At 37.8% G+C, this 18,418-nt stretch overlaps 1 long non-coding RNA gene across 3 annotated transcripts in view; it reads left to right on the plus strand.

Annotated features, from left to right (window-relative positions):
• LOC141584576 (uncharacterized) overlaps window positions 1-18,418 on the plus strand; it is a 162,409-nt gene that overhangs the window by 47,773 nt on the left and 96,218 nt on the right. The window contains exon 3 of one of the 3 annotated variants that reach the window (XR_012517692.1): window positions 9,318-9,409. The exons of the other annotated variants lie outside the window; for them this stretch is intronic. This is a non-coding gene — a long non-coding RNA (uncharacterized LOC141584576). The remainder of the gene's footprint in view (window positions 1-9,317; window positions 9,410-18,418) is intronic. 3 annotated transcript variants of the gene reach the window in all.

An 18,418-nucleotide genomic window follows, 5' to 3' on the forward strand; every position in this document is an offset into this window, starting at 1 on the left:
TAATCCCAACATTTTGTAGGTGCTCAATAAATATCTGTAGAATGAGCAAATGATTATTCTATAGAATTATGTATCTGTAGAATGAGCAAATTATTATTCTATAGAATGAAGTATCTGTAGAATGAACAAATGATTATGCTATGGAATGAAATATCTGTAGAATGAGTAAATGACAACTGAAAAATGATTTGGGCATGGAAATCCAGGAGCACAATGATTCAACAGATGATTATTGTCTTGCTTTAATGAATCCTTCTTTATCCATTGCATTTAGAAGCAATGAGGGAAATAATCCACAAGTCATTCAGACAAAGCACTATTTAGTTATATGCACAGCATAAAGATAATGTGACCATTGTCATTTTAGTACTTGTAATAATCAAGGAAGGGAAAACTGGATAATCCAGTCAGATCATGATTCCTAGATCTTAAATAAGCAGATTCCAGAAAGTTCAATTAACAAATAGGTGTGATCTTATAAGCCAATATTATGAATAAAAGGAATAAAGTTACGTGGGACTTCAAGACGTTCTCAAAACAAAAATTCTGACCAATAATTATGTGTTTAGCTACTATAAGATATTTCTTATTGACATTTGAAATTGAACACTTATTTTGTTGTGGGAAAGTGTCCCATGCACTGTAGGATGTTTAGCAGCCTGCCTGGCCTCTACCTATGAGATGCCAGGAGTGCTCTGCCCCCTCTGTTGTGACAACAACAGCAACAAAAAAAAAATCTTCATACATTGCCAAGCTGAGAACTACTCAAAAGGAAGAGAAAGACAGAGCAAGCACTCTCAGGTTTTAGAAATGTCTACAGAAAACATGGAAATAGGAACATATGAGAGTGGTTCAAAAATAACACCACAGCAGTTGAGTAAAGGGTTAAAATTCAGTAGAACAAAAATTTTAAGGCAAAAGGAAAGGAATGTCCCTATGGTTATCAGAGCAAGATTGAAGGTTGGTAGTAATTGTGTTTATATAAACAATAGAGCAATTAAAATTGCTGGAATACTTTGCCTATATCTACTTCATGTAGGTGAATGATCTAATATATATATTTGAGACAGAGTTTCACTCTTGTTACCCAGGCTGAAGTGCAATGGTGGGATCTCGGCTCACCGCAACCTCCGCCTCCTGGGTTCAAGCAATTCTCCTGCCTCAGCCTCCCAAGCAGCTGGGACTACGGGCACAAGCCGCCATGCCCAGCTAATTTTTTTTTTTTTATTTTTAGTAGAGACGGGGTTTCACCATGTTGACCAGGATGGTATCGATCTCTTGACCTCGTGATCCACCCTCCTTGGCCTCCCAAAGTGCTGGGATTGAAGGCTTGAGCCACCGCACCCAGCCATGATCTGATATTATAAAGAGAACATTTTTAGGAAACTGGATAATAAGAAAGCACTTTATTAAGATACATATTGCCGGGCGCAGTGGCGCAAGCCTGTAATCCCAGCACTTTGGGAGGCCGAGGCGAGTGGATCACGAGGTCAAGAGATCGAGACCATCCCAGTCAACATAGTGAAACCCCGTCTCTACTAAAAATACAAAAAATTAGCTGTGCATGGTGGCGCGTGCCTGTAATCCCAGCTACTCAGGAGGCTGAGGCAGGAGAATTGCCTGAACCCAGGAGGCGAAGGTTGCGGTGAGCCGAGATCGTGCCATTGCACTCCAGCCTGGGTAACAAGAGCGAAACTCCGTCTCAAAAAAAAAAAAAAAAAAAAAAAAAAAAAAAAAAAAAGATATATATTATTCTGAATTTCTAAACTTAGGAAAATTTCATCCCAAAAGATGATGAGGGAAATTAGCAATCAAAAGCACAATAATGTTTTCAGAAATCTTTGAAATGGTGTTCAAAAGATGTACCATAGGCTGGGCATAGTGGCTCATGCCTGTAAGCGAACACTTTGGGAGACCCAAGCCGAATTGCTTGAGGCCAGGTGTTTAAGATCAGCCTGGGCTACATATCCAGACCCTGTTATCTACTAAAAAAAAAAAAAAAAAAAAAAAAAATCAGCTTTTTAAAATATTTATAAACTACTTAGTAAGGATCCCTGGAATAATTTTAAATTCTAGATCAATGAAAGAAATGCCAAGTGCCTAAGAACTGGTTATCAAAAAACATCTTGAGTTCACAATAAATGAGATATGTCAACTTAACCTCATACATGACTGGATTTCTTTAATGGTTGATCAGAATAATGCTATAGAGTGAATCCAGTGTTTTTGATTTTCATGAAAAGTTTGCCAACGCCTCTGAGGCTGTCTGTGTTCTTGCAGACAAACTTAAAAACCATGGGCTAGTTGAAATATGGCTTATTTACTCTACACCAAGAGCTAACCATTCCCCCCTCTTCTATACATCCATATTTGTTATAATGCTTTTGGGGATGTTTAAGACTCCTCAAAATAAAGTTTTAAAGCCATTAGATTCAATATGCAATAAATGCCCTTATGATTTTATGGGATATTGGTCACTATGTTCTACAAAATATCAATGAATGCAATTCAGTCTCTCCTTAAGGATGAACAAAATTTTATAGCCTAATTTCCATCCCAACCTAGATGGACATTATTCTTTTTACAAAATTTTGAATCCACAGAGAAGCAAATCAATATCAGTTAATATTTATTAAACAAAAAATTCTCAGAGATAAAATCAAGACTTTTTGTTGCACTACCAACTATTTCCTATGTAGGTATTTTATTAACGTCACAATCACTCTGCTATACTGGCAAAGAAGAAATAGTGTGCTAGATATGGGAAGAAATCTACTTATAAGATACCATCTCAGGCTGATTTTCACACCACTCCACCCATCCCACACAATCACATGTCACCTTGCTCTAGCAGTGGCAAAAAAAAAAAAAAAAAAAAAAGACTAAGTAAAAATTTTTACCAGCATAGATATTTTAAGCACCATAGTACCAATAATATCGAGAGTACATTTTCAGGACAAAGAGCCCTTTTTGGTCAGAAAAAAAGTGAAGAAAAGAATGCAAACTGCAATGGAATTGTTTAATTCCATCTTACTTGGAAATAAATGCACAATCCCAACAAAACTAAAAATGGTAATGTCACACCAAGTATACATAGCCATAAACCATGCATTTATTTAAGTGAGCTACTTCAATTTTACTATTACATGAATTAAAAATGCAGTGTGATGAATTTGTGACAGCTGATGTTCCTGTGAGTCTTGAATTAAAACATAAATAGGAATAGGAATTCAAGAAAGGAGACTCCAGTTTGAAGAGTTAAAAATAAATGAATGGATTGCATGTTCATATTCAACTATCACTTCATTGACATTATTTCACGTAATAGTTTCCTTACCAAAGTGTTGGTTCACATGTGGAAAATCCAAATCATATTATCAGATAAAGGCATGCTGCAATCATTTCTTTCCAGCATTAACTAGAGTTCACATTACACAGGTCATTTTTATACTTAGGTGGCCTCAAACCCTGCACAAATGGAAACTTACCTAATGAGACAACAAATATTTGACCTGACTTGTATCCATTTTGATGATCTTTCTTTTAAAGGAAATATGTTCCTAAAGCAACCCAGAAGTATGCAATACATAAGGTAAAATCTTTGAAATAAAGGTCAGTAATAGCGTTCAACTAGGTTCATCTGCAAAGTTGGCAAGACCTGTTTTCAACGTGCAATCAGTGTAAACTCCGTGATGCCAAGTTTAAGTATGCGAGCTTGCAGAGTTCAGCCTAAACCTAGGAAAGCATGCATTCAAGAATGGGATGATGCTTTGACCCAACAAACAACTCACAGAGTCCTTTTCAAACCTTGCCCTACATTATACATAGTGAGCACTGCATTTGTGAGCCTGGAAGCTACTAACTTTGAATCAAGAAATGCTGTTTTTCTTTCAATGCAAATGAACCAAAGTAAAAGACAGAAAGAGAGAGAAAAGAAAAGAAAAGGAAATGCTGTTTTTCTTCCTGAGGATGACAAATGACTTTTTTGGTTTGTATCGTACCTTTTAGTACACTCCATTAAGTGCAAGGCCCTGATTTTACCTTCATTGTTACAGAAAAATCATCAAGAAAATAAGTCACCAAAAGAGGGAAAAAAAGATGCTGAAAATATATATAGGTGTGTTTTTTTAAGAGAAAGAAGTAACCAAATTATACTTAGATACAGGATCAACTAATCTTTTTGAAGTTAACAAGCTATAAAGCCCATTTTGTAATGGGAACCAGTCAAACAAGATTTGAAATATTTCCTTTAAATAGAAATAGTAATATTTACTTCCAAAGCATTAATATCAGTATTTCAACCCTAAGCAGACTCACAGCCTCTTGATTTACATATATTTACTACTCTGAAACGAAGAACAAGCTCGAGAGCCAGTCTCATAGATGTCTGTTATTATTTCTACTTCTTTCTCTCTTTTTTCTCAGATCTTCAACTGGAAAAAAAATCAATGTGGCATGATCTTACGTGAAACTATGTCAAGTAATATCATCATTTTAGATCTACTCATTCACTCAAGATAAAAGCATTTAAGTGATTTAGGAAAAGTTAAGCACAGAAAGAAGGTAGCACTTTTAAATCCAAATCCTACCTGGTAAATTGAAATAGAACAACACTCCCCAAAGCCTTCTTGATTTGCTCTCCTCTCCTCAAGGGACAACTAAATCACAGCAGGCTATATTCTTAAACCCTAAAAGAAAAATCAGGAAGCTTGACCTGTGCACATAATGGCCTGCATAATGTAAGAAAGCACTGTTTCTTGGCAACTAGAAAACAATCCTTTTCAATTAACTCACAGCAATTGGCCCACATTTGTTGTTAAACACAGAGTAAAGAAAATGTTTTAAGAGCTAAAAGGAACCTGGTAATAACTCATCAAGAAAGTCAGATTTGTTTGTTCATTTTGGAAAGCATTTTTAATTAATAGACTGCTGACTCCAATTGCCTCTTTGCTAAGAACATCTATCCACATACCTTCTCATTTCCTTGTAGCATATTCTTTAATTAAAACTCCAATCCCAAATAGTTGCATCTGTTGTTGCAGAAACATGTTGGAAAAGTAAAAGGTAGTTCTAGCAAACCAGTGGTGTGTGATATTATCCTGGTCTTGGGTATTTTAGTATCACATTTTGCTTTCTAAAATATCAGCTTAAATGTAGCTCTAGTTGCTTGTTAGGATCGCTAATTCAAAACAGTTGTATGTTATCGTCTCTTAGCTGTTAAATACCACTTCCAGAAGTCACTAATTTCGGATGATATGTAGGAAGTGCAGCTGTGCTAGGTTGATTATATGCTAACTTGACAGTTTTAAAAGATTTATATCCACATGAGGATTTAATAAATTTGGACAGTCTTCTTAGGATGCTATGCATTCTCACATACATACTTGAATTTTCATATATCAATAGAGATTCTTATGTGGACCCTTGTTTAAGAATCTCTGCTCGCCAGGCGCGGTGGCTCATGCCTGTAATCCCAGCACTTTGGGAGGCCAAGGCGGGTGGATCACGAGGTCAAGAGATCGAGACCATCCTGGTCAACAAGGTGAAACCCCGTCTCTACTAAAAATACAAAAATTAGCTGGGCATGGTGATGTGTGACTGTAGTCCCAGCTACTTGGGAGTCTGAGGCAGGAGAATTGCTTGAACCCAGAAGGTGGAGGTTGCAGTGAGCCGGGATGGCGCCATTGCACCCCAGCCTGAGGTAACAAGAGTGAAACTCTGTCTCAAAAAAAAAAAAAAAAAAAAAAAAAAAAGAATCTCTGCTCAAGGAGGCAAGTCTCTGGAAAATATATTATACCTAGATAAATTTTGGTATTAATCAAACTTAATTGCAAATGGTAAAGTTTTAACTCTTATGGTTATATCTCCTAAATGAGAGACAACTTAAGGTGTACAATTTCCCTATCCAATCAAAACCAAATTAGATGAATTTTATCTTCATTACCCCTCCACGTTTCCAGGATTAAAGAAAATTATATACTATGATGCTTTACCTCCAACAGCTCTTTTGTTTTTTTCTCTTTTATCATCTAAATCTCCCTAAAATGTGTCCACCTTGTCTTGCCATCATTAATGAGCAATTCTTCTTGGGTAATACTTGAAACACATATCCTTTTGTAGGCAATATCTTAGCACAAAGCACTTTCTTTATTGGTGGGAATTTGGGGTAGTGTTGTAAACTGTTAAGGGTGCTGTGTTTGAATAGACCTTGGGTAGACCTTCTGGCATCTTCAAATCATACTCCAGACAGCTGTGTACACTTTCCCTGGACAGAACTGGCTGGGATAATTTTACAAGTGTTTCTTCAGTCTTAATACTGACTTTTCCACTTGCTAGCTTTATGCCCTCAGGCAGATTTTTTAAACAGTTCGTGTCTCAGTTCCTTTGTCATAATGTCAAATGAAGTTAATAATATTTACATCATAGGGTTGTTGGGGGGATTGTCTGAGATTACACATGTAAAGCTTCTTTTTAAAATTCCCAGCAGATGATAAGTGCTCAAAATTTAGCTATATTATTAACATCATTGTTGTTATCATTATTAGTATTTCGGAACTTGATAAATTTCAATTCATTTCAAATTTAGGATTTCCAAAATCCTGTATAATCTCTATGTAAAAATCTTAATGTAAAGACTTTTGGTATATATGATACAAAATTATTTTTTCTCCCTTTTTTACATATTACTCCTCATTTATTCATCTATACTTCTAGCATCTGTAGTTTTTATAAGCCCTTTTGCTAATAAAAGAAAATGCACAATTATTTTGAAAAGTGGATTTTTTTAATCTTTCAGAAAAATGCATTCATGTTAAACATATTGACTTAAATAATTTAACCAAATGCATAGAGGAGCAGAAATTCTGTAAGTGTCTTATAAGACATTTTATTTCATGCAATGTAATTATTAAAAGATTCATCAGCCTTTTCTTTACATTCTTAAAATGTATGGACCATTTGCTTTTGGTACCCTTTTGGATGTATTTTTAACCAACAGCTGCAAATCCTAATGTTTGAAAGTAAATATATGCCAAAGTGGAACATAAAGACTTCATCATCTGATCCTCTCCAGCTTAGAAGGCTGGTTTAATTTAAATCTCAGCCCAATCCATTACACATCTCTCGATCAGTATAGCACACCCTCTCTGTGCCAGGAAATAATTCAACAATATTAGTAAGGGACCAATAGAACCAGTCTCCTTTTGTGGGACTGCATTTAGCTACTCAGATAGATATTTATTATCCGCTTGGCACATGATTTTACCTATCTCTTATTCTTTATTTATGACAATCTTGATTTGCTCTAATATCTTGAAATAATTTCTGGTACAGGGAAATCAACCTATGAAATCTGAAGAAAATGAAAGGATAATATTTGTTTAAAAGTGCTAAACTTTGGAAATTGTAACAAACTCTGGAAAATATCGATCTAGTGTCTCTCTTCCAGAAGATTGGGTGCAATGTTAAAGCAATGCTGCATATACTTTTGGGAAACTTGATTCCTTATCAAAAATTCTATAACAACCTAAGTCACAGGCTCTTCTCTTCTATAACTTAGAGAAAAGCATAAAAGCATAGCATTGATTAGTAACTTTTGAATGGCTTTATTTGTAATACAAGTAAAATGTTGAGATATAATTTATCATAGAAACATTAACATGCAAATAAAAATAAAATCAGAACTGTTATACAAAAATATATGGAATAATCTGTCATGGGATTAGACTTAGTAAAAAATACAAAAGTCATAATCTTTTCACAGCATATAAAATTTCAAACCAGACATTGAATCTCATTACACAAATTTATGAGAACGGTGTGAAATGATTCTTCTGGTTAGTACTTAATGATGAAATACTGGGCTGGGTGCTGTGGCTCACACCTGTAATCCTAGCACTTTGGAAGGCTGAGGTAGGTGGATCACTTGAGGTCAGGAGTTCAAGTTCAGTTTGGCCAACATGGTGAAACCCTGTCTCTACTAAAAATACAAAAAATTAGCCAGGAATAGTGGTGCATGCCTGTAATCCCAGTTACTCTGGAGGCTGAGGCAGGAGAATAGCTTGAACTCAGGAGACAGAGGCTGCAGTGAGCCAAGATCATGCCTCTGCACTCCAGCCTAAACAACAGTCTGAGACTCTGTCTCAAAAAACAAACAAACAAAATGAAATATTTTATAGGCATTGAATAAACTAGAAATAAAAACCTAGCAGATGATAGTCAAAATACAGCAGAATCAAACAAATTATTTCTAAGTTCTCCTTTTTGGAGATCAGAAAAAAAATAGGTTTAAGAAATTGCTTGGACACCCATCAGAAGGGTATTGTTTCTATAATCTAAGATTCTAATTTTCAAACTTTACAAGAAAGAAATGCCCTGGGAAAATTTTTGAGCATGCAGATTCTCAAGCCTCAATTGTAGAAAGACTGAATGAATATGTATTTTGAGAGGCCAACATTTTAACACATTTCTGGAACTGACACAGGTAGGCTTACGGCCACTGTTGAGAGCTACTGATCCAGGGAAGCACAGATAGCTTGGTGTCTCTGCTTCTCTAATAGAAGAAACTTTTGGACAATCAAAAGAGGAGGAAGGTGGCCAAAAGGAAGAAGTATGATTGGTCATATGGGAAAACTGGAAAATGTATTTCAGCTTCCCTGGGCCAGAGAACAGAATAGAGACGGGTGGAGATATACAGAAGATGTAGACAGACCTGTAATGGCCTCCTCCCACCTCCACCTGCAATGCCATTTAACGTAATGGCATAGAAGCCAAAGTTGTCACAATAGACTACCAAACTGATCTCCTCTTACTTTTCATTTCTCACACTCTCCCGTGGCTGACTGCACCCGGCCTGCCAACTGTTTCTTAAAATACAGCGGCCTCCTTCATTTTCCTCACATCTTCCCTTAACTGTCATTTCAAAAGCCCTTCCCTAACCACCTTCTCTAAAACTGCAACCCCTGCCCGCCCCACTGACAATCTCCATTCTCTTCTTGCCTTATTTTTTGTTTCATTCTATACTTAATGCCACATTCTATACTTACTTATATTTTTAATTTTCTGTCTTCCCCATTAGGCTGTAAGCTCCAGATAACAGGGGGTTTGATCTCTCCTGTTTACTGGTATATCTCCTGCATCTAGAATATTACCTGGCATTTTCGTAACTACTACTGCAGAGGCTTAAAAGTAGTCCCCATTAAAAAAAAAATCACATGGATAAAATTTAGGGATAGAAAGGATGTATCAGCACTAGAAGTAGATAAAACATTTATTTAAAAGTACTATTTTTTTCTTCCAATTCCTCTGTGCTCATCTAGGAAAAAGAAAAGTTAGAAAGAGCCAAAGTATGGGAACATTTTCAACTGTTACTGGGCTTCAAGGTATATTTGTTTTCCGTTCTTTCACAAAGGTAAGCATGTAGTTATTGTTTAACCCTATTGAAAGCTAGTAATTGTGTCTCCTTAGCCTTGGGGAATTAAAAACAGGAAACATTTTATCAAGGTGCATAGATTCATAAGTAATATTTTAAAAGTTTGTGTGAAGGGTGTTAAAAGCATTGCTTTTGAATAGAACAGCATTTAAAGAAAATAAAAACCTATTTTTTGGTGAAAGCATTTTTTAAAATCTGAAATTTGCCCTCTATACTCTATTTCTTTACATACATATCTAAATCTTATTTTGGTGAACAAAATTATTAAAGAAATATGCCTTAGCAATGGAAATGATTATCCTAATTGTTAATGGCAAGATTATTGCATTGTATTACAGATGTCTTTCTTCCAAATTGCATAACATATGCAAATTAAGAGCAAGGATGACCTTACCAGTTCATTTCAGAAAGGAAGAAAGGGCTAGGCAACCCCTAAATCTTTCCTCCACTCCTTCCCTACTCTTGTTTCTCAGGCAAGTTCCCTTTTATTTTTATATTATACTAAACTTTCCTCCCATAATAAAATGAAAATATCTTTAACTTGATTACTATGACAAGTAATGGCCTGGTGGCTTTCCAGTGTTTTTACCCAGTAGATGGCTGAGCCTTGCTGAGACATGAGAAATGCTTTGGACTTTCCGCTTTATACTAGGTACAGAAGTCAAGGGATGCTCTCAAAGTGATGTATATCATTATAAGTCTCTTGACATTTCATTCTTGTTCTATTCCAACATCTTCAAAATTCAAAATCTCATCATCAGTATATTAAAAACTGACTGTCATATCCATATTGTCTTCAGTAATATTCTCTATGTATGTACTCCTCCCAAAATATTCTGATTCTTTCTCTCTTACACACACACACACACACACACACACACACACCCTATAGAAATTGTGTGCTTATTCTTATCTGAATTGTTAACAGTGCATCTACTCTGTAGTAAGCACTGCTATTCCATGTTACAAGTGAGAAAAATGAGCCACAGAGAGGTTATATTCCTAAAGTTACAGTTATTTACCAGAGAGGTAAAACTCAATCTAATGTTAAAACCCAGACTAACTTTAAAATATATGCTTTTAACCACCACGCTATACGGCCTCTCCTCAACCCCTTGCCATGTCCAATAAACATTCGTACTTGAAAATTCCCACTAGTTTTGTGTGCCAAATAACAACATAAATGAGAATGACTGATAAATCTACTGCTTATAACCCTATGAGTGGATAGTCTTAGTCCAATTAATATTTTTTGGTTATTTCTAAAACAAAATACGTCTGGGGACAAAAGAAGGAAACATTTTCATGCACAGTCTTATATAATGATGTGCAATTTAGACCTAATCCCTTTAGCCCAGAGATGGAAAACTGACACTCTAAACAAATCTCATTGTGTTCTTTTGTGCTGCCATAACAAGGTATTTAAAGGATGAAATTCTGGCTGGCAGATGGACTTCTTGGCATCACTAGACATGCATCACAGAAAATGTTTTGTTTCAAAAACTTTGAACAAGATGCCAGACATTTCTCAGTAGATATTTCCATTTATGAACGTGATAACTTGTTGCATGGGAGTGTTGAGGGAAAATAACAAAGCTTTTTAAGGCTTTTGTCCTGTTTATAACTTTTTATGATGTATAAAAAGTACATTTACTGAAAGTCATCCTAACTTGGAGTCGAGGTATTTGGTCTTGGCATATAATATTCCCGTAGCTCCTCTCCTCCACATGAAGAATATCCCTGTATCCAGCAACACAAGAAAATTAAGACACTTTATGATACTCAGACTAACATAGAACAGAAAAAGACATTTAGTTGTATAACTGTGTGGCCAAAGTTGCTTCCTGGAACAGAGGACCTGAAGAGCATCCATCCTTTTTCCAGATCACTTAATTGCCATATGTTACTTGAGGTCGCTACCGGATGATCATAACCCCACATCTTCTTGGAGTGGGGACATCTGAGTTTTTTTCAAAAATACAAATGAAAGATTTGGCAATTGATATAGTTTGGCTTGGTGTCCCCACCTTGAATTTTAATCCCCATGTGTCTTAGGAGGAGGCTGGTGGAAGATGATTGGATCATGGGGGCAGATTTCTCCCTTGCTGTTCTCATGATAATGAGTTCTCCCTAGAGCTGATGGTTTTAAAGTGTGACACTTCCCCTCTTGCTCTCTTTATTTCTCCTGACACCAGGAGAGATAAGATGTGCCTTGCTTCCCCTTTGCCTTCCACCATGATTGTAAATTTCCTGAGGCTTCCCCAGCCATGCAGAACTTTGAGTCAATTAAATCTCCTTTGTTTATATATTACCCAGTCTCAGGTCTTTATAGCAGTATGAAAACAGACCAATACAGCAATCTAGGAGTCTATCTTAGGCCTAGAATGGTCAAAAAATGAAAAAACAAACAAACATTAAAAAAAAAAAAAAGAGAAGAACACCAGTCAGTCCTTTACCTTTACACAGACAGGTGATTATATCATGCAAGGGAGCAAAAAGAAGTGTCTCTTCTCTTCTCGAAGAGCCAAGAGAACGAGACCTCACATGGTGCCTTACTAATTTTAGTATCACTCACAGAATTCCTTTTCTTTCCCTACCAAAATTCATGTCTTCAACAAACACATATAGAACATCCCATATGTGTCTGGTTCTATCACACGGCTGGTAATATACGAGAAAGCCTAACAGCAAGGTGCCTTGTGGTGGGCTTTTAAAAGTGACCACAACATTTTTAGACATTTCTTAAATTGAGAAGTGAATACACATTCCCTCACTTTAAATCTAAGTGTGTTTATAGCTACCTTAAGTAATAGAATTAGGGACAAATGATGCTATATTATTTCTAAAGCTAGATCATAAAAGGTGATATGGCTTCTACCTTGTTCATGAGAATGCTCACAAATGGTATTCTGAGTTGCCATATAAGAAGTCCACCTACCAGAAGCTGCCGTGATATGAAGAAGCTAAGCTATGCTTACAGGCCACCTGTGGGCACTCTGGTTGGCAGCTAATGTCAACTGCTGGCCACGATAGTGAGCCTGGGATGTCCAGCCCAGTCAAGCCTTCAGATGATTATAGCCCTAGCCAACATTTGACCAACACTACAAGAGAGGCTTGAGGTAGGATCTGCCCAGTGGAACCTTCCCAAAATTTGTTAAACAAAACTATGAGCAAGACAAAATAAATTTTGTGTTACACAAATAGGTTTTGGGTTGATTTGCTATGTAGCAAGAGTAACAGGTTATTACTTCTTGGAAGTAGAGTGTTTAAAGGACCAGTGAGCCTCAAAGAGGGTGTCGGTAAAGGCTTAAAGAAAAGTGAGTGAAATGCTATCTGAGCCTGGAAGATAGGAGCCTTTGGATCTGTAGTGGTGGAAAGTTTAGATCTGTCACCTGTGAAAATAGAAATGTACCTAATGAATTAATTGATCTGGCTAAGGATATTTCTAGGCTAAGTGTTGAAAATGACAAGTAATTTATTTAAGCTGAGCATCATAAAATGAAGGTAAAAGGTTATAAGCTAAAGAAGAAATTACTCATTTTTCAAGCAGGATGAAAACAAATATAAGTGGGCCAGAATTTACTGAGTTCAGAAATAAAACTTTTTATCTCTAAAAAGTTTTGATCTCCTTCACATTCCTGATTCTGAAACCTACCACAACTGCAACATAGGATGTTCTCTTCAAACTCAAAAATCCTGTCTGTTCCCTGAACGGAACTGCCTGAAAATGTATTTAGCTAATGATCAAGAGACTCTGAGAGTCTCTCCCAGAAGATGACTCTCAAAGATAAGAAAGAACCCGGGATAAAAGATCAAATCCAGAATGTTGTCAGAAAACATGGTCCCAGGATAAATATGCATTCAAGTGTGTGACTGTAAAACCTTTCCTTAAGACATTAGAAAGATTTAAGGTAATATCTCATAAACTCTTTCAAAAGGCCTGTGGATTTTCAAGATGTGCCTCAAAGTCTCCCAATGTTAAATATTATCTTTCTAAAAATCTTAAAGAATAATTTTATAGCAGACTCGTAGAGAGCCCAAGGTAGAGATCTACTCTGAGATCAACTGTGCCATTAATTTTTAGATATGAACATGCTGTTCTACCTTGAGTATTTTAAGCTAAATGAGGTATCATACCATTACATAATCCCCCAAAACCTCAAGTTGCAGGTGAGGGTCTTTTTTAGAAGTTTACCTCAACATCCTCTAAAATACAACATTCATTTTGGAAGAAGCATGCTTTGCCTGATCAAAAATTGCTACCAAGATGCATTTGTGGAGAGTCCCTCTGATCCTGGGCATCTGTTGAATCACTTATCAGGTTAAGCATTGCAGCCTTAGGAGAACTACCTCTTGATCATTAGCTCAACACATTTTCAGGCAGTTCAGTTCAGGGAACAGACAGAAGGATTTTTGAGTTTGAAGAGAACATCCTATGCTGCAGTTGTGGTAGGTTTCAGAATCAGGAGTGTGAAGGAGATCAAAAGAAAGGTTATAGGGCCTGGCATTAGGAGATACACATTCTCTCAGTCCTGCCAGGGCTTCACCTCATTGATGAAATCCTTGACAGCATCAAAAAGCGTACTTGATACTGTGAAGAGTTGCTGGAACTCCTAAATCCACTTGCCCACCATGTACCAACAGGAAGAAGAAAAGCTCTCTGGATATGTGTTGATACTAGAGTATTTTGCAATAAGCCATATGACAAGCTGCTATTGAACAGTTTGGAAAATCAGGTTCAGCTGAAGCATGTTATTACAAGAGCAATGTACAGTAAGGCATTATGAGAAGCTTTAGAACTCATGGGAGATCTAAATTCTCCTTGTTAGCAAATCTTGACACAAGAAAAGAATGACCAGTGTCCTTATGCAACCAATGGCAGAGTTTAACTGAAGGTTTCAGCTGAGACTTGGAAATTGATGATGGTGATGATGATGCTGGTTTAACAGCCTTCCCAGTCTATTAACTTCCCTGCAAGTAGGGTCCCAAGAAATATTCTCTAACCTCTGCTCTGGCCCGAAACCCAGAAAAAGTGGGGAGCCCTAGGGAGAAACTGGGTTTGTTAATTTACTTTTAGTTTATCAAATCTGACCACAGAGAGAACACCTGTGACCATCCAATTACAAATCACCTTTAACTTAGATGGTTCACCCATGTGTGTGGTGCACATTCAAGAAAAGGTATAGAGTTTCCAGGTGAAAGGAATGTATCTTCCCTCCTCGTCTTCAAATTTGGTTATAGAAAATATCAGTGTTTTCTAGGAAATGATACTTATCATGGGAGACTTTCCATAGCCATCTGGAAATTGAAGTAAAAAGCAAGGAGGAACCAAGTAGATAGGTTATTCCTGCAAGCAAAATTCCACATAGATATTCTGGATCCTTCTTGTAGGAGGCAGAGATCATGCAGTTAGGGACAGAGAAGAGGCTGATGCACCTTCCCTGTATGTAGGTGTTATTAAACCAGAAGTAAGCCTTGATTCTGAGAGTAGAAGTTGGTAGAATATACTGAAGAGAATTGTCTTTTTTAAGGCCCCGTATTTTCTACTGCTATGATCTTTAGGAGCAATTGTATAGTCCCCGGCAATTCACATGTTATGGGATATCTACTAATGTAAGGAGATGCCTCCTGATTGGGCTGGCACAGTGGCAGTACTTGTATGAGTACTAACACCATGCAGGTAAGGAGGAGAAACTTTCCCAGTATCCAAGTGATAGAGCAGAGCCAGAAATCAATACCTCAAGGGCCAGTTCAAATCCCCAAAGAGAAAAGGGACTTGTTTGGGATCAGAGGAGGAGAGTGAGGTTTGGGTGCTACAGGTAAATTCCATGTTTTCTGTCCCCCCATGCCTCAAGAAGAGGATTTTCATGAAATATGACCAGTGTCTGGATTTTTCCCACTCAGGAATGCTATTTAATGCTCTTGTGTGCAACCCAGATACCCTTTTAGAATCAAGGTAGTCACTATACTAGTTGACTGGAATTTTGGATGCTGAGGGCTCACAGCTGTGTCCTACTTGAGGCACTGCCCATAGGTGAAGGAAGCTGTCTCGCCCAGGGCTATATGCTCTCTCTGGCACACACAGCACATCCAATGCCTAGGCAATGCAGAGAATAAAAGTTTGTCCATGCCGCTGTTCAAGACACCTCTAAAGGGCCACTGCACCTGCAGAAAACCCCGTAGGAGAGAAGGAGTCTATTCCTGTAATTACAGCATGAGTCAGGCTTCTCTTCTCATGTGTCCTGGGTTAACAGTAATTCCTTTAACACGTTGACTGAAATATTTTGGTTCTAACTTGATGTAAAGACACTTTGCAAGATGCGATAAAAATAAGAATTGTGACCTGATCTCTGACTTCAAGGAGATTTTAAACTTACAGGACAGATAAATGACTCCAAAGTATAATACAAGGCTGTGTGTTCCAAGTGTAAGGTGCTAAGACATTTATTCATCCACTTTATGCACCTGCTGTGTGCTTCGTGCAGCGATATAAAGATAGCAAAATGTGAGCTCTACCATTAAAGATTTCAGCTGAGGAAAGATATATTTTTGACAGGAGTTTTTTCATGGAGACTCTGTTTATTAACTTCTCACTTCCTGAAAGATTTGAGTTGGATCATAAAAAGTATTTTCATAGAGGGCTGGGGGTGGTGGAATAGGAGGGAAATTCCAGGTTGAAGTTATAACATAAAGGCAGTAAATGGAAATCCACTTTCTCATAATAGTTACCAATGGGATCTTTCAAAGTATTTAACAGGCAGATGGAGTTCATGGTAGGGGGAGACCTGAAGATAAAGATGCTCAGGTGATCTCTTGGGGGAGAGAGAGGAGGACTCTTGGTATTCCCCTGACCATTTTTGGTGGTAAATGAACACATGCAGAAGTTAATCCTGAGAAAGGCATAGCAACTAGGGGCTCAGACCTCCTCAGGTAGAAGAGGCTGGGTCGTCCCACTAGGTAAGCAACCAAGATGAGCAGATAAGATAGTTAAGGGTGAGGGGAATCTAGAAGATGGGCTTAGTAGATGAGAGACGCCATAAATATCAGGTGCAATCTAGAGAACAGTTGGAGAAGTAGGGATAGGGGTAGGAAAATGTCAAGGGGTTGGGAGGAAGGAGGCGGACAGGGAAAGAGCTGACATTGTAGCTTGTCACACCAAGCTTCCTCTTAAAACTCCCAAAATTGTAAGTAGGAGACAAATTACAATTTTGGAAGGGTTGTTCCCTTGTGGGGAGAACATACAATATGAGGCTAGTGGAATGGAGTTGCACGAGGTGGATTGTAGTGTATACATTTGAACACCTCCCAGATCCCCTTCATGATCAGGGCACACTTCAGATGCCTAAGGTATTGGCTCTGACAACTCGAAGCTGTGTTCAACTCTGAAAACTGCTCTCAGCTGAAGGAAGCTGCCTTGCCCAAATCTATGCCCCAATGCCTTGGGGCAGCCCATATCCAATGATTGATTCCTTAATGAAGGACATCTTTGTAGGAGCGTGTCAGCCTTGCGAGATCTCTGTGGCATTGGCTAAGGCAAATGTTTCAACGATATCTCATTTCACTTCTGCCTCTGCCCTGTGTTGTTTTTCTTGCACCTTCAGATACAGTTTTTTTAAAGCACTTCTAGTAAACTTCCTGCATGCAAATCCCTGGGAAACTTTACCTTTGCCAATAGGGTATATTTATAAAGCTGAATCTCTAAAAAGGGATGATCCCAATGCATCCTTTATTTATTTATCTTTTTAGAAACAGGGTCTTGCTTTGTGGCCCAGGCTGGATGCAGTGATACAATCATAACTTCATTTAAAAAATATATTTTTTTGGTAGAGATCAGGGTTCTAACTATGTTGCCCAGGCTGATCTCAAACTCTTGGCCTCAAGTGATCCTCTTGCCTCAGCCTCTCAAAGTGCTGGGATTACAGGTGTAAGCCACCAGGCCTGGCATGCCTCCTTTATTCTGATAACCTCCTTAAGACGTTGTGTATAATGCTGAGTGTAGGAGATATATATTCTGCCTAAAATAAGGGAAAGAATTTGGAACTCACAGGAAGAAACTTCATAGGAAGGGAATGAAGATCACAAAAGGGAATGAAAATGAGTTAAGAAAAACTGATAAACATGTAAGGAGGGAAGTGTGTGAGGAGACTATAGGGTAGATGCACCTGATAGCAATAACTTAAGCATACCCTTAAAATAAGCCTGTAGGACAGTCTTACCTGAATGTGTGTTCTGAGCTTGGGAATCCAGGAGCGACTAACTCAGACATTTGTTCTTTATTTATGATAAACATCTCAGCCCTCGCCCATCCTGTGGAACACAGGCTGTACAGGGGATTGAGGCCCTGAGTTCTTTCTGGGTTAAATGAAGGTTGCCAGGTAGAGGCAACCTTCATTTAACACCTCCATCAGGTGGAGGGTGTTAAGTGAAAATGCTGTTATCAACTGCATTGCTGTTTGCAAGTGGTTGCTATTTTCCTGCCCAGCCCACCGCCACTGGGCCGTGCATTTCTGTCGTCCAGCTGGCTGCCACTGGACTGTAGGTAAGGCAGATATCTTGTCTAGCTCACTGCCACTGGAATATTTCTCTATGTAAGGAGGTTCTCCTGTCTGGCCCGCCACCACTGGACTCTTTCCTGAGCCTTTAATAAAGCCCCATGACTTCTTTGCTGGCTCCGGGTCTCTTCTTAGGCCTCTTGAACCTGGTGCCTTCCCTACTGAGGTTAATAGGGTTTTAGTGTAACAGGAGAGTAGATTTCTTGTTGAAACCAGTGAAGGTTTTGTATCCAGACTGAGGTGGAGGAGAGGAGTTAGGCATCTGTCAACATAGGAGTCACACACAGTATCTAATCCCTCCTCTATCTCCTTGAAAATTATCATGAAAAAGCCTTGAACTTCTACAGGTCATTGAAATTTGAACTTTGAGGGGCAGAAAAATTCATAGCAAATATCTAGATGACAAAATACATTTGGTGTATCAAGTGGTTTTCCT

The sequence above is a fragment of the Saimiri boliviensis genome, chromosome 5 (genome assembly GCF_048565385.1).
Source record: "Saimiri boliviensis isolate mSaiBol1 chromosome 5, mSaiBol1.pri, whole genome shotgun sequence".
Lineage (NCBI taxonomy): Eukaryota > Metazoa > Chordata > Mammalia > Primates > Cebidae > Saimiri > Saimiri boliviensis.